The sequence below is a fragment of the Lentinula edodes genome (genome assembly GCF_021015755.1).
Source record: "Lentinula edodes strain Le(Bin) 0899 ss11 chromosome Unknown C8R40scaffold_60, whole genome shotgun sequence".
NCBI lineage: Eukaryota > Fungi > Basidiomycota > Agaricomycetes > Agaricales > Omphalotaceae > Lentinula > Lentinula edodes.
In genome coordinates this window covers 120,907-133,908 of record NW_025764366.1, presented here as the reverse complement: position 1 = coordinate 133,908, position 13,002 = coordinate 120,907, and positions in this window count along the sequence as shown.

Below are 13,002 nucleotides of genomic sequence, written 5' to 3'. Positions count from 1 at the left end.
CCTTGTAGCTCTGAATGTTTATTCTATTAAATTAATTGTACTGTGCAATTCTGAATCCTATATGTATAGATAGTGGTTCAATGTATCTGGTTTTGGGATGATGTTGCAGTGCTAAACCATAGTAAGGAAAGATACACTGTTAAGATCATGTACACCATGAAGCCGTGCCAGAGGCCACAAGGTGTCTAAGGGCAGAAGGTCAAGTGGGGCAGTAGTGAAGCTATTAACAACACTGCCGTTACGCCGCTGACACGCCTAAATTTTGGCTAGACGTCTATGCTGTGAATTGTGACATTTTCACGTATAGATTTGTATCAAGAGGACTGTAATTGAGACCCAGATTGACAGTCAAAGTCGATACTGAATCAGTCTAATAAGTTGAAGGGACCATATACCCATACTACCACAAGTTGGTTAGTTTACCCATCCCCGATACTACCTACGGATAGCAGTCTACCTGTTTGTCAAGCAGGATTATACCAGACTCGGACTACATCCGAAGGATGACCATTCACGTATGACATACCAAGGGTATTCTTATTGGACCTTACACTGGCAGGAGTTTGGAAGAACTTACTCAAGTGACCATGAACCGAGGATTGACTCGAAATGACTTTCTAGAACTCAGGAATTATCAAATACTCCTTCTAGAACAAGATCATGCATTAATCTAAAGGACTGCGATTTAGTCTAATAGACCAATCAAGTTGCATGGTTGAGGAAAATGACTAGAAGAACGATCGAAGTACTGCGAGGCTCCGAAGACATATCAAATGAATGTCAAAGAGTCCTGACGTAGAAAATATTGAAGAATGCAATTAAATGAATACTATGTGTAACTCCCTTGATTGAGTATAGGCACAATGGGTGTCTATTGAAAGAGAGAAGCAATTAGTTTAATCCAGATGAATCAGATTGATAGGATTAGAATCGAGGAGAGCTGATTTGCCTCCGGACGAGGTGACAAACGATCGAAGTAAGTGTTGAACAGCAATGACAGTTGAACACCATTCGAGTCATCCTCCAAAAACAATTAAATTAAATGAATATTGAAGTACCTACCTATGTTTGGAGGTATACTAGAATCTTGGAACCAATATGGACCAAATAAGGACATGTAGATTCAAATTAAATGGTATCTGACTGAGTGTAGAAGTTTCCTTGCGGTTCCGAACGTTTATTGTATTAAATTAATTGTACTATGCGACTCTATATTCTGTATGTATAAATAGCGATCCGATGTATCTGGAATACAAGTGATTTTGGGACGACGTTGCAGTGCTAATCCGTAAAAAGGAAAGACACACTCCCGCCAGACTGAAACCTCTTCGCTAGCAGCCATTCGGGCCCGGCACTTGTGAGTATAGGAACGTCGTGTTCTGCTCCTTGTGACTGCGAGAAGTCTATCCAGTTGTTGGGTATTCTTCGAACTTAGGATCAATCGTTGGTCTTAAGGGCAAATCACGCTGTGTGGTTGTGCCAGCACATAGTTCTAGCCCTCCGTAGGGGTCTGTGTGTTTCGGTTTTAATTTACTTTGATTCAAACCCCCAATTCTTGATATACCCAAATCAATACAAACCAAAGTACAAATCGTGCTGAATCTACCTTGATCAAAGGAATATATCAAATCCTTAGAACGATTCAAATTGATTGATCAAAGCTTCGTACTTAGCTCTCAAAGCTTTGCGGAACCTTTGCCAACGCTACCCCTTGCTATTAAATAAATTTGATAGCAGTGAACTCGCATATTGTGTATTAGATTGGTTGGTTGGAGTGCCCATTAGATTCCTTCCTTTCTCTTTCACACAAAAACGAGGCAAGCTCGTTATCTGGAGCCCACCGCGAGGGGTGGTTTTGAAGCTACAATTAGCTTGATAAATTAAATTGAACGTTTGTTTGGATTATATTCGATTATTTGGTAGAAGTGTGTTGATCTTTGTGATACCATTTCTGTGAACTGTCAACATTAGTTCATCAGGAAAACCGCGTACTTCGAAGAATTCGGAGAAAGCAGGAGTTTTGACACCGGAAGAATATCGTAAAGCAGGAGTTGTATTTGGGAGATCTACGTTCGGCACATCAGCTCGAACATCCCTATTAAATCCTACGAACGAATCCAGTCGTCCATCCTCTTCTCAAATACCGACAGAAGAATCGCGTGGAAGTTCTGTTTCTAGAGGAACAGGATCATCTATATCTCGAGGAAGACTTACATCTTTGCCGAGGAATTTGAAGAAATCTAATCTCGATCCGAAAAGGAAGAGAAAAGAAATTAATCCGATTGATTTAGAAAAAGATAGAATTGAATTGATTGCTCCAGAGTCAATTTCAACATCTTCTACGTCGATTGAATCAACTAGATTGATAGATACGTTACATCAGACTATCTCTCAAACAAGTAATACGATTGAACCAGTCAAAATGACTACCAATAATTATGGAATGCCTGCGTTGTCAGCTGAAGCTAAGGCTGAGATTGATAAAGCCAGTGCGAAACTTCCAAGAAAGTATAAGACAGCACCATTATTCGATATAACTGATCCAAGTCAAATGATACCATGGTTCGAAGCTACTGAAAGCATATTTGAACATGGAGGAATTACATCTGACGAGGCTAAAGTGAGATTAGCTTTAGAATGGACGTCTTATAAAACGAGACAAGCATTAAGAGTCTTTGATTCGGTGAAGAAACCGAATTGGGATCAATTTAAAAAGGATCTAAAGAATATGTTTCCGCAATCTGTAGGAGACGAAAGAGGATCTAGATTATTACTTGAACAATTGGTCCATCAATTTAATCCAATTGATGCAGGTGAACAGGAGAAGATGAGAATCTTCAGACTCCTCTTCGATGCTGAAATGAAAAAGCTGATGGATGAACCGAAAATGATCACAAATAGTGATGCAGTAAGATTGTTCTTGGCACCTATGACTCCCGAAGTAAGGAGAGGCGTGCTAGAAACAGTGGTGAAAGATGTATCAGTTACTTCTATGTCAGATAGACGAAAGGAAGACCCTTTTAAGATTGACGAAGTAATGAATGCGGCCGAGAAGTATATGATTGGGAGTTCATTTGATAACTACTATCAAACACTTTCCATTGCTTCTTCGAGCCCACCAATTAATAACCCTAATTCATTTAGTAGGGGCCACATTAATTTACCGTTTGCTGCAGATGTTCCCAAGACAGATAGGAACTATCTTCAGGCATTGAAACCCAAAGTAGAAGACGAATTTAAGGATCTTCTGGGAATTAAATTAGAAAGTTTGATCCCAAGGGAATTGACGGAGGAACAACAGCAAATGGTTGCGTTGAATAAAGACCTCATGGAGGCAAACATGAAAGAAATTAGAGCTGTGAAGTCATTACAGTCGCACTTCAAAGAAGGAGCAGACATTATGACGCAGTTAACAGCAGTAATGGCACAGATGGCCAAAGAAAATGCTAAAGGAATGATTAATTCGATACCACCGAGTGGTCCCTCGAATCAATCTAATAGATTTGAAAGAAATACGACACCGAGAAGTTCGAATGGAACTCAGTGGGCATGTTTCTTGTGCAAGTCGACAGATCATTTTATGAATGAATGTCCACACTTGCTGGAATTTACGAAAAGAGGTTGGATGATGCCTGAAGGAGGTGACTCGAAGCGTTACAAATTAAGAGACAACGCTAGAATGCCTCGAGACGATCCAAATGTACCTCGTTACAAGAAAATTGAACAAATGGCGAAAGACTTGGGATGGGATCGTGCTGAATCCTATTTTGCAAACATGGAAGATGACGAAGATGATAAAGTCATGGACCAGCAGATGAATCCTAACGTCAATCTAGCTGTTTGGATGACAAGAATAGAGGAACTATCAGATAGACTTGGGAATTTAGAAGCACACCGAGAAGATGATGTCCGTGTGTTCAACCAAGATAGTTCAAATGGAAAAAAATAAGTACTCCAATGAAGGAGCAGGATCGGTCCATGAGAACTTTAAGATCCAATGCTGTAGCTCCGGAGGAAAGTGAGAAAGCAAAACGAAATCAATTTAATGAAAATACGAAAAGATTAGTATTTGATGGGGTGCATATACCCAAGAAACCAGGTTTAATACCAGGGAAATTGGTTGAAACGACCAATGGAAATCAGAAAACAGTGAGATTTGAGGCTCCAAAGTCCATAGATCGGCCTTTGAAGAAGCCTTCAGTCACGATCGAAGATGTTGATGAACCTGATGACGAGGATACTATTAAATTAATTCCTTCGTCAAGACCAACGAATCAAATTAATAACGAACATAGACCATATGATCATGTTCAACCTAGGACGTATCGTCCTATTCAAATTAATACACCTACGAAGGTACCAAGAGACCAGACGAATCAAATTGATAGTCATGGATATACTCCAGCCTATAAAATTAGAAATGAAGTCTCGAGACCAGGTGTAGAAGAAGATATAGCAAAGAAGATATTCGATGCTAAAGTTGATTTGAGTACAGAAGAATTAGCAGCTTTATCACCTGCTATCAGAAAGATTATTATGCGCAAGATACGCAATAGGAGAGTCCGACCAAGGACTAAAACGAATAACTATGTATCAACTTTATCCGAAGATGGAGAAACTGAAATTTTGGACGAACCTTCTAGGGTACAGATGATTGATACATGCATTAGAATTGAGGATCTTTGGCAGGATCAGACGGATATGTTTGAAGTCCTGACTGAAAGTCGTAATGACATTCCTGTGGGATCTATAGTGCAGAAAGACATTGTGGAAAGTTTTCTACGAGACCTTTCCATTGATGATGAACGAAGGAACATTGCCATAGTTGCTAATCAAAGCGTGGCATATGAAGACCATAGTGATCATCCAGTGGTAGTAGCGAATCAATCAAATGGATTACGTGCTGTTACTCCTGAAATCAATAATAAAGATGAAGAGATTGAAAGTGTATTGGACCAAGGTTCACAGATTGTTGTGATAGACCGATTGATAGCTATAGGTCTAGGAATTACTTGGGATCCAGAATTCACGATCAGAATGCAAGATGCAAGTGGAAAATTAAACCAAACTCTTGGTTTAGCAAGAAATATTCCATTTAAATTTGGTGAAGTTACGGTGTACTTACAGCTACACGTACAGAATAAAGCGCCATTTCAAGTGTTATTAGGGAGACCTTTTGACGTCTTGGTGGAAAGTGAAATTAAGACCTTTGGAAACGGAGATTCCGAGATAACAATCAGCGATCCGAACTCACACAAGAGGGTTACTGTAGGAACCTATCCTCGTGGCCAGAAAGGTCGAAACATTCAAATTAATACTTCACGATATAATGAACCAAAGAATGTTACACCTGATAATGAAAAATCGACAGGTGAACATGATTCAAAGGGAAATTTTCATTCCTCGATGAGTTGAGTAGCGACCAAGGAGAGGATGAATACGCTATAAGCTTCCACTTTGATGAAAAGCAAAACATCGTATTAGATGGATACAAACGATGTGAACAAGAAACGTTCTCTAAGAAGGAACTTTCTGAAGCATATGTTCTTGCATCTAGGGAACATTTGAAATCTCAAGATGAGCAAGCTGAAGAAATAATTGATTGTTACCTTAATCAAAAGACGATTGGGGATAAACAAGTATTCTGTGTATGGAGAGATGGTGTTTTAGGCGAATTTGACGATCAATTGAATAATGAACAATTCAATTTAAATCCTATAAAGTCGTTCTTCCTTCAAAATGGAAGGATCAAGCCTAAACCCGTACGAAAGAAAGTTCAGAAGAGGCGATTTGTCGAACCCATACTTCAAAATTTTAGTTTGGGGGAGAATTGCGATAAATCTGAATCCACAGAAACCACACAGAATCAATGTAATAACGAAAATACCTCTGAAACGATCAGAGATGATAATTGGAATAAACCTAAAAACTCTCAAAGAACTAGGAAGAGAATGGTTCGATATGAAATACTCAAGAGAGGAACTGAATCATTCCAAAGATCTCAACCGAGTTTTGAGAAAGTAAGATATGAGTCGAGGCAACGAAAGAAAGGAAAGGCCCAGGACTCGAAGGACAAGAAGGAGAATGTTCAGGCAGATGTAGTGACTGAACCTCCAACAAACAAACTTGAAGAACGTATTAAATTGAATCAGCAGGATAGATCTCCTATCAATTTAATAGATGAAACGAATAAACAAGTGGATAATGAAGCCATAGGAGTCGAGAAACCAATCAACTTGAATACAGAAGAAGTGTTTACGAAGTACAAACCAGTTGATAAAAAGGTTAACCCTATAAAGGCAACGTTACCAGATGAATTTCGAATTGAAAGACACATTCATGGTGATCCGTTATTGGAATTACCTGAATTGTCGAAACATCCTAAACCGTTTGCTCCTACGGGAAGATATACGGAAGAGAGGAAAGAGATTATAGATAAGAATCATCCTGAAGGATTTTTATGGGAACAAGAAAGAGATCTTATGCACGAAATGATGTGTAAACAGGAAGCAGGTTTTGCTTGGGAACCAAGTGAAGCTGGGACCTTTAAAAATGAATTCTTTCCACCTGTGAAAGTACCTGTAATTCCACATGAACCGTGGGTTGAAAGGAATATACCTATTCCGCCAGGTATCTTCGAGGATGTGTGCAAAATAATTAAAAGTAAAATTGACTCAGGAATATACGAACCATCGAATGCTAGTTATCGTTCGAAATGGTTCTGTGTCATTAAGAAAGATGGCAAGAGTCTACGATTAGTACATAGTTTGGAACCTTTGAATAAGGTTACCATCCAACACTCAGGCGTACCTCCTGCAACTGCAGATCTAGCAAGATCCTTCAGCGGAAGATCTTGTGGAGGAACCTTAGATTTATATGTTGGATATGATGAACGAGAATTAGATCAATTGTCTAGAGACATGACGACGTTTCAAACGCCGTATGGACCACATAGGTTAGTAAAACTACCTATGGAGTGGACGAATTCTGTACCTATATTTCACGATGATGTAACCTATATTCTACGAGATGAAATACCACACGTAACAATTCCTTACATTGATGATGTGCCTGTAAAAGGACCATCAACTCGATATGAATTACCAGAAGGAGGTTACGAAACTATTCCAGAAAATCCTGGAATTAGACGATTTGTTTGGGAACATTTCCAAAACATGAATAGAGTAATACAACGAATGAAATATGCAGGTGGAACCTTCAGTGGAACCAAAGCGTTTCTTTGTTGTGAGGAAACAATTGTCGTAGGACATAGATGTACCTATGAAGGCAGTATGCCCGAAGAACATATTGCTCAAGTAGTCCTAGAATGGCCTTCATGTCGTGATAAGACTGAGGTTCGAGCATTCTTAGGGACTGCAAGTCAATTGAGAATGTTCATTGCGAATTTTGCTAAGAAAGCAGCTCCTTTGACTAAGTTGACAAGTAACGTTCCATTTGAATGGAATGAAAAATGTGACAAAGCAATGGACGAATTAAAGGATGGAATCCGAGACTGTCCAGCTTTGAGACCAATTAATTTTGATTGGGATGTTTACTTAGCGGTGGATACCTCTTACAAAGCTGTGGGATGGTATATCTATCAAATTGATCCGACTGAAAAGAAGAAGTTTTTCAATTACTTTGGATCAATGACTTTGAATGAACGTGAAGCACGATTCTCGCAATCTAAGAGAGAATTGTATGGCTTAAAATTAGCATTGGAAGCTAGTTATTATCATGTCTATGGATGTAGACGTTTAACAGTTGAAACCGATGCAAGTTATATTAAAGGCATGTTAGACAATCCTAGTTGTGGTCCTAATGCAACCATAAACCGTTGGATTGAGCATGTACGAAACTATCACTTTACATTAATCCATGTAAAAGGTGCAACCCATGGTCCTGATGGATTATCACGAATCACACCTGGTGGATGGCAAACAAAGCGTCCAAAAGTAAATCCAGAAGATTACGTTGATGAGGATGGTGGGGAACCAATTAATTTTATTATGGGAGATGGGGAAACGGAAGAGCCGTATCAATTTGATGACTTCAAAGATCAAATTGACCCTAGAAGTGGTTACTTATACGAAACAGCTCAAGAAGCTGATGATATTGAATTAGATGTACAAGAAGCTCTTGATGAAGAGCGCAGCTACGAGATTCGTAGGAACCACATGTTAGAATCCAAGAACGCAACATGTGAAGTCTTCAGTAGGAATTTGTTCCCTACTTTTGACGAGGAATTTGTACAAAATAATCCGTACCCAGAAGCACATAGATCTTCTGAGGGTAATAGATTAGACGAATTAATTCCTTTGATTGGGAAGTACTTGTCGAACCCATCAGATGAATCCCTGGGTGAAATGCCACAAGATGAACGGATTAAATTTATTAGATTGATTAAAAAGTTTCAGGTGGACGACCAAGGAAGGTTGTACCATAGGAATACTGATCAACCTGATCAACCACAATTAGTGGTGGAAAAAGAAAAGTGTATGCACATGTTGAATAGTGCACATGATTGTTTAGGACATAAAGGAGTCTTTGCAACGAATGATTTCTTGCAGAAACGATTCTGGTGGCCTGACATATATAAAGACGTGGAATGGTATGTGAGATCATGTAAGGAGTGTCAAAATAGACAGATGAAGCTGTTGAAAGCACCTCCTACTTTGATGCATACACCTTCGTTGTTTCAGAAGGTACATGTCGATACAATGATAATGTCGATTCCGTCTAATGGATGTAAATACATCATCCATGGAAGGGATTCACTGTCTTCGTGGTCTGAGGCCCGGGCAGTAAAACATGAAAATGCTAGAACTTTAGGAGAATGGTTCTTTGACGATATAATTTGTCGTTGGGGATGTCCTGAAGAAGTGGTGACCGATAATGCAGGTCAAATGAAAAACATGCTAGCTTGGCTAGAAGAGAAGTATGGAATTAAAGGAATAAGAATTTCCGCCTACAACTCTCAAGCTAATGGAAAGATTGAGAGAGCGCATTTGGACATACGTCAGGCTTTAATTAAAGCAACTGGTGGAGATGTATCTAAATGGTTCTACTTTTTGAAAATGATACTATGGGCGGATAGAGTAACACCGAGACGTGGTCTAGGTTGTTCTCCATATTTCCTGGTAACAGGAGCTGAACCGTTGCTTCCCTTTGATATAGTGGAATCGACTTGGTTGGTGAATCCACCTAATAGAATCTTAACTAGAGATGAATTAATTGGATATCGTGCTCAAGCTCTGTCGAAACATAACTCATTCATTGAGAAAGTACGACGTAGAGTAGATGCAAATAAAGTTGCAGAGCTACGAAGATTCGAACGAAAATATAGACATACAATTAAAGATTGGGATTTCAAACCAGGTCAATTGGTCCAGGTTAGAAATTCTGGAATTGAAAAGAGTTTGGATAGAAAGATGTATCCAAGATATAGAGGACCTATGGTCGTAATCAGACGGACTAAGGGTGGCTCTTATATCATTGCTGAAATGGATGGAACAGTACTCAAAGAGAAGGTCGGAGCCTTCAGAGTATTGCCGCATTTCACGCGAAATGAACCAATTGAATTGCCAAACAATATCCACGAACTTATCGACTTAACTGCCGAACAATTAGATTTAATGGTAGAAGACGAAGATGAATATTGGATGACACCAGAAAATGATTACATATTCAATGCCATACCGCATCTGAGACTATCAGATACTGACTCTGACGAAGAACTCAGTGAGGGAGAGGATCAATAATTAGATTGAGACTCTAGGTGATATACTGTTACAAACGAACATCATAAAATGAATGGCGATGGTAAGATGATGCATCTACTATACAGCTGTGATGGCGTAAAGACAGTAGGCATGGAATGAACGAATACGAATGGAAGAAACCATGTAAAGACAGTGGGTCAACACGAACAACTGTTTTTATAATATATATGGGTTTTAAACGAATGCATCTAAATGATGATGTATTAATTTAAATGAAAATCAATCAGATGGATTGCAGACCTAGGCGGAGACGTGTCCTTTGTCTTCCATCATAGGAGTAACACCACGAGTGAATGGAGTAGTGGCTCGTTCAACGGTCTTAGGGACTGGAACAGCAATCTCTGTAGGAGTGACGACGGTGTCCTCAGAACCAGTGGTGGGAACACTCTGAGCAGTAGCGAAACTTGCGTCAGACGCAGAAGAGTCTGAGCCAGAGTCTTGGCGACTTTTCAAAATGCTGCAAGCTTCGTCCGCAATTACCTTGGCAATACGTGCACGAGTTGCATAAGTCTTGACCAGGTTTGCGTTAAATTTGAATTCAGCTGCCTGAAAGTTGAGTGTAGCAGCAATGAATTTGGTACTTTGCGACTCAAGAGGAGCTGGTGGAGTATCGAGATTAGAAGATACGACTTGAGCAAGAGCATGATTGATATGCTTGCTATGGGTCACTAAATCACGAAATAAGAATCCATTTGAAACGGATTTGAATTAAATTGAATCACCTTTATCTTCAGCGAGGCACGACATACAGTTAGAAGAAACATGACTGTCAGCGTGGCAATGGACCTTGCTGAGACGAGGAGAAACATCGTTCACAGCAGACTTTTCTTCCTTGTTGGAACCTTTGTTGGAACCAGTGGTGGGATAAGGAGTGCTGCGACGATTCTACGACATGGAATGAGTCGTGGATACAGAACATGATAACATTCTAACTCACCTTGATAAAAGAGAGAGTAGGCTTCTGTTTGAAACTGCGTTCAGTTCCAGATACCAACTCGTCCTCGGAGGCTGAGTTCATCTAAACGAAATTGATAAATCAAATTAATTGAGATCAGATCTGAAGATTTACCTCGACATCAGAGTCGAAACGAACAGATCTAAGTTCCCGTTTGATGTCACGAGAGGAAGCGAATCTTGTTGATTTCTTCTTAGACTTCTTCACGAAACGAGAATTTTCGGAACGAGTAGAAGCCTCGTGGTCCGAATGAACTGAACGAGCACGATCGAAGAGGCGATTCCTGACGAAAGTGTTCTGAAAAGACTATTAACGTAAATAGTCATGAATAAAATTGATACATACACGAGCATCATTGGCAAAAGCCATGAACTTGAGATGTTGCTCGAAGTGAGAATCACTGACGATGTCAGGAAATAGTTTGTGCCCGAGACACAAAGTATCGATAATGCTCTGACAAGCAGTCAAGTTAGAAATCTGTCTAACATGACTACGAAGTGTAACAGGCTTTTCCTGACAATAAACGATTTAGATTAATACGTATCAATTAAAGTGAATGAAGAATACATACCAAGAGATCATGAAGATACTCGGTAGACCGACGAAGGACAGAAATTGTTGCCTTGTCGGGATTGTTCGTCTTCTTGCCTTTGTACGAAGCAAGTAGCTGCTGCAAAGCACCCAAGTGGGGCTCAGCAACTCGAGCAATGTCAAGATCCTTCTTGTGATGGATAGGTATGCTAGGATGAACGATAATAGATGTTGATGGAACTTTGTATGGAATGAGAGCTCGACTGAGTTCGACTAATGCAAGTCGACTGGGAACGAATGGCATATTGATAGTCAATTGGCCTGAGCTTTTATACCGAAACAGGGAAATCAAGCTCCTGACCAAATTAGGACAACTGAGGACAGTTGGATTCTTTAGTTTGGGGGAGGAGGATATCGATTTAATTGAAAATTTTACAAAATTTCAATTAGACTAATAGTTTTGCAATCAGATTGAATGGTATTGCGAACGCAGTGACCCAGAATTGATCAAAGTGATCATACAGAAGGTCAAAATAAGCGGAATGAGTAAAGAAACTGCGCTTAGAACCTGAAAGTGGAGTTGAGAATACCTCCCGACATTGTTATGATCAATGGCGAACGGAGATCGACTTGAGCACCCAGGACAAGGAAGGCAGTAAAGTCTTGCGGCCCTGATCTCGCATGAGAGTTCATGCCAGGATCCGGAATGGAGTCTTACTTTGAACCCCTATTCAAAGGTGGAACTCAGAGTCAGCTCAATAATTCGCAAACACTCAATCAAATTAAAACAAGAATCGAGTTGAAAAGGATATTGAGTGAATCATGGTTATAGGAATTCATTCAAATTAAAATGAGACTTAAATTTACTCATTCAAATTAATATAAACATGAGCAGGAAAGCTCGTAAAATTGATATATACAGGATAACAGAAGCTATCCACAACAAAATAATAGGTAGATGTACCTACAAGAAACACAAGAAAATACAAAAAGATATTAGACTAATTAATCTAATAAAACAAGATGGTCTCGAGCGACCGGTGGTCCTGAAAAGGTCCATAGATGAGATTCGGGTTAAGAAACCCAGACGATACGACCGCGAGTGGTCAGCTATAATGAGATATAAGGGCATGAAAGCCCGTCCGTCCGTGTGTGCATAAGAAAAACAAAAAATTAAAATAATAAAAAAAACGATGCCCCGACACCTAAAGAACCAGCTACGATTCAAGAGTCTGCGCTGGCTCTGCCCCCTTTTCAGGAGACAGAGTTTGCTCGGCCAAACTCTCGATCGTAGGGAGATCCAGCTCCATAGGAACCGATCCCCCTACTTGACTGCTGGCACCTTCGTCCGCCGATCTCCTCTCTACTTCATTAAGGCCTTCAAAAGCCTCGGTAGCAGAATCCGGAGGCGGGGAAGACTCGACCAGGTGTCCTTGTTCATCGATGTGTGCCGTTGACTCGCCAGAATGGATGCTGCGTAGCAGTTCGATCCATTCCCCTGGAGTCCGATGATCGAAATCCAGCCCACTCAAGTTGAATGGACTGGGCCAGCGGAACAGAGTGGCCATAAGGGTCCACTCGTTCAATGTAATTGCCCGACGATTGGGCTCGGCGGCCTTGAGTGCCTCGAGTACGACGATAGGGTCCTCTCCTGCATTCTGCAAGTCCAAAATGGACCGCAAGAAGAGTTCCCGCGTAGTGTCAAAAAGGGACCCAATCTGCTTTGATTGGTCG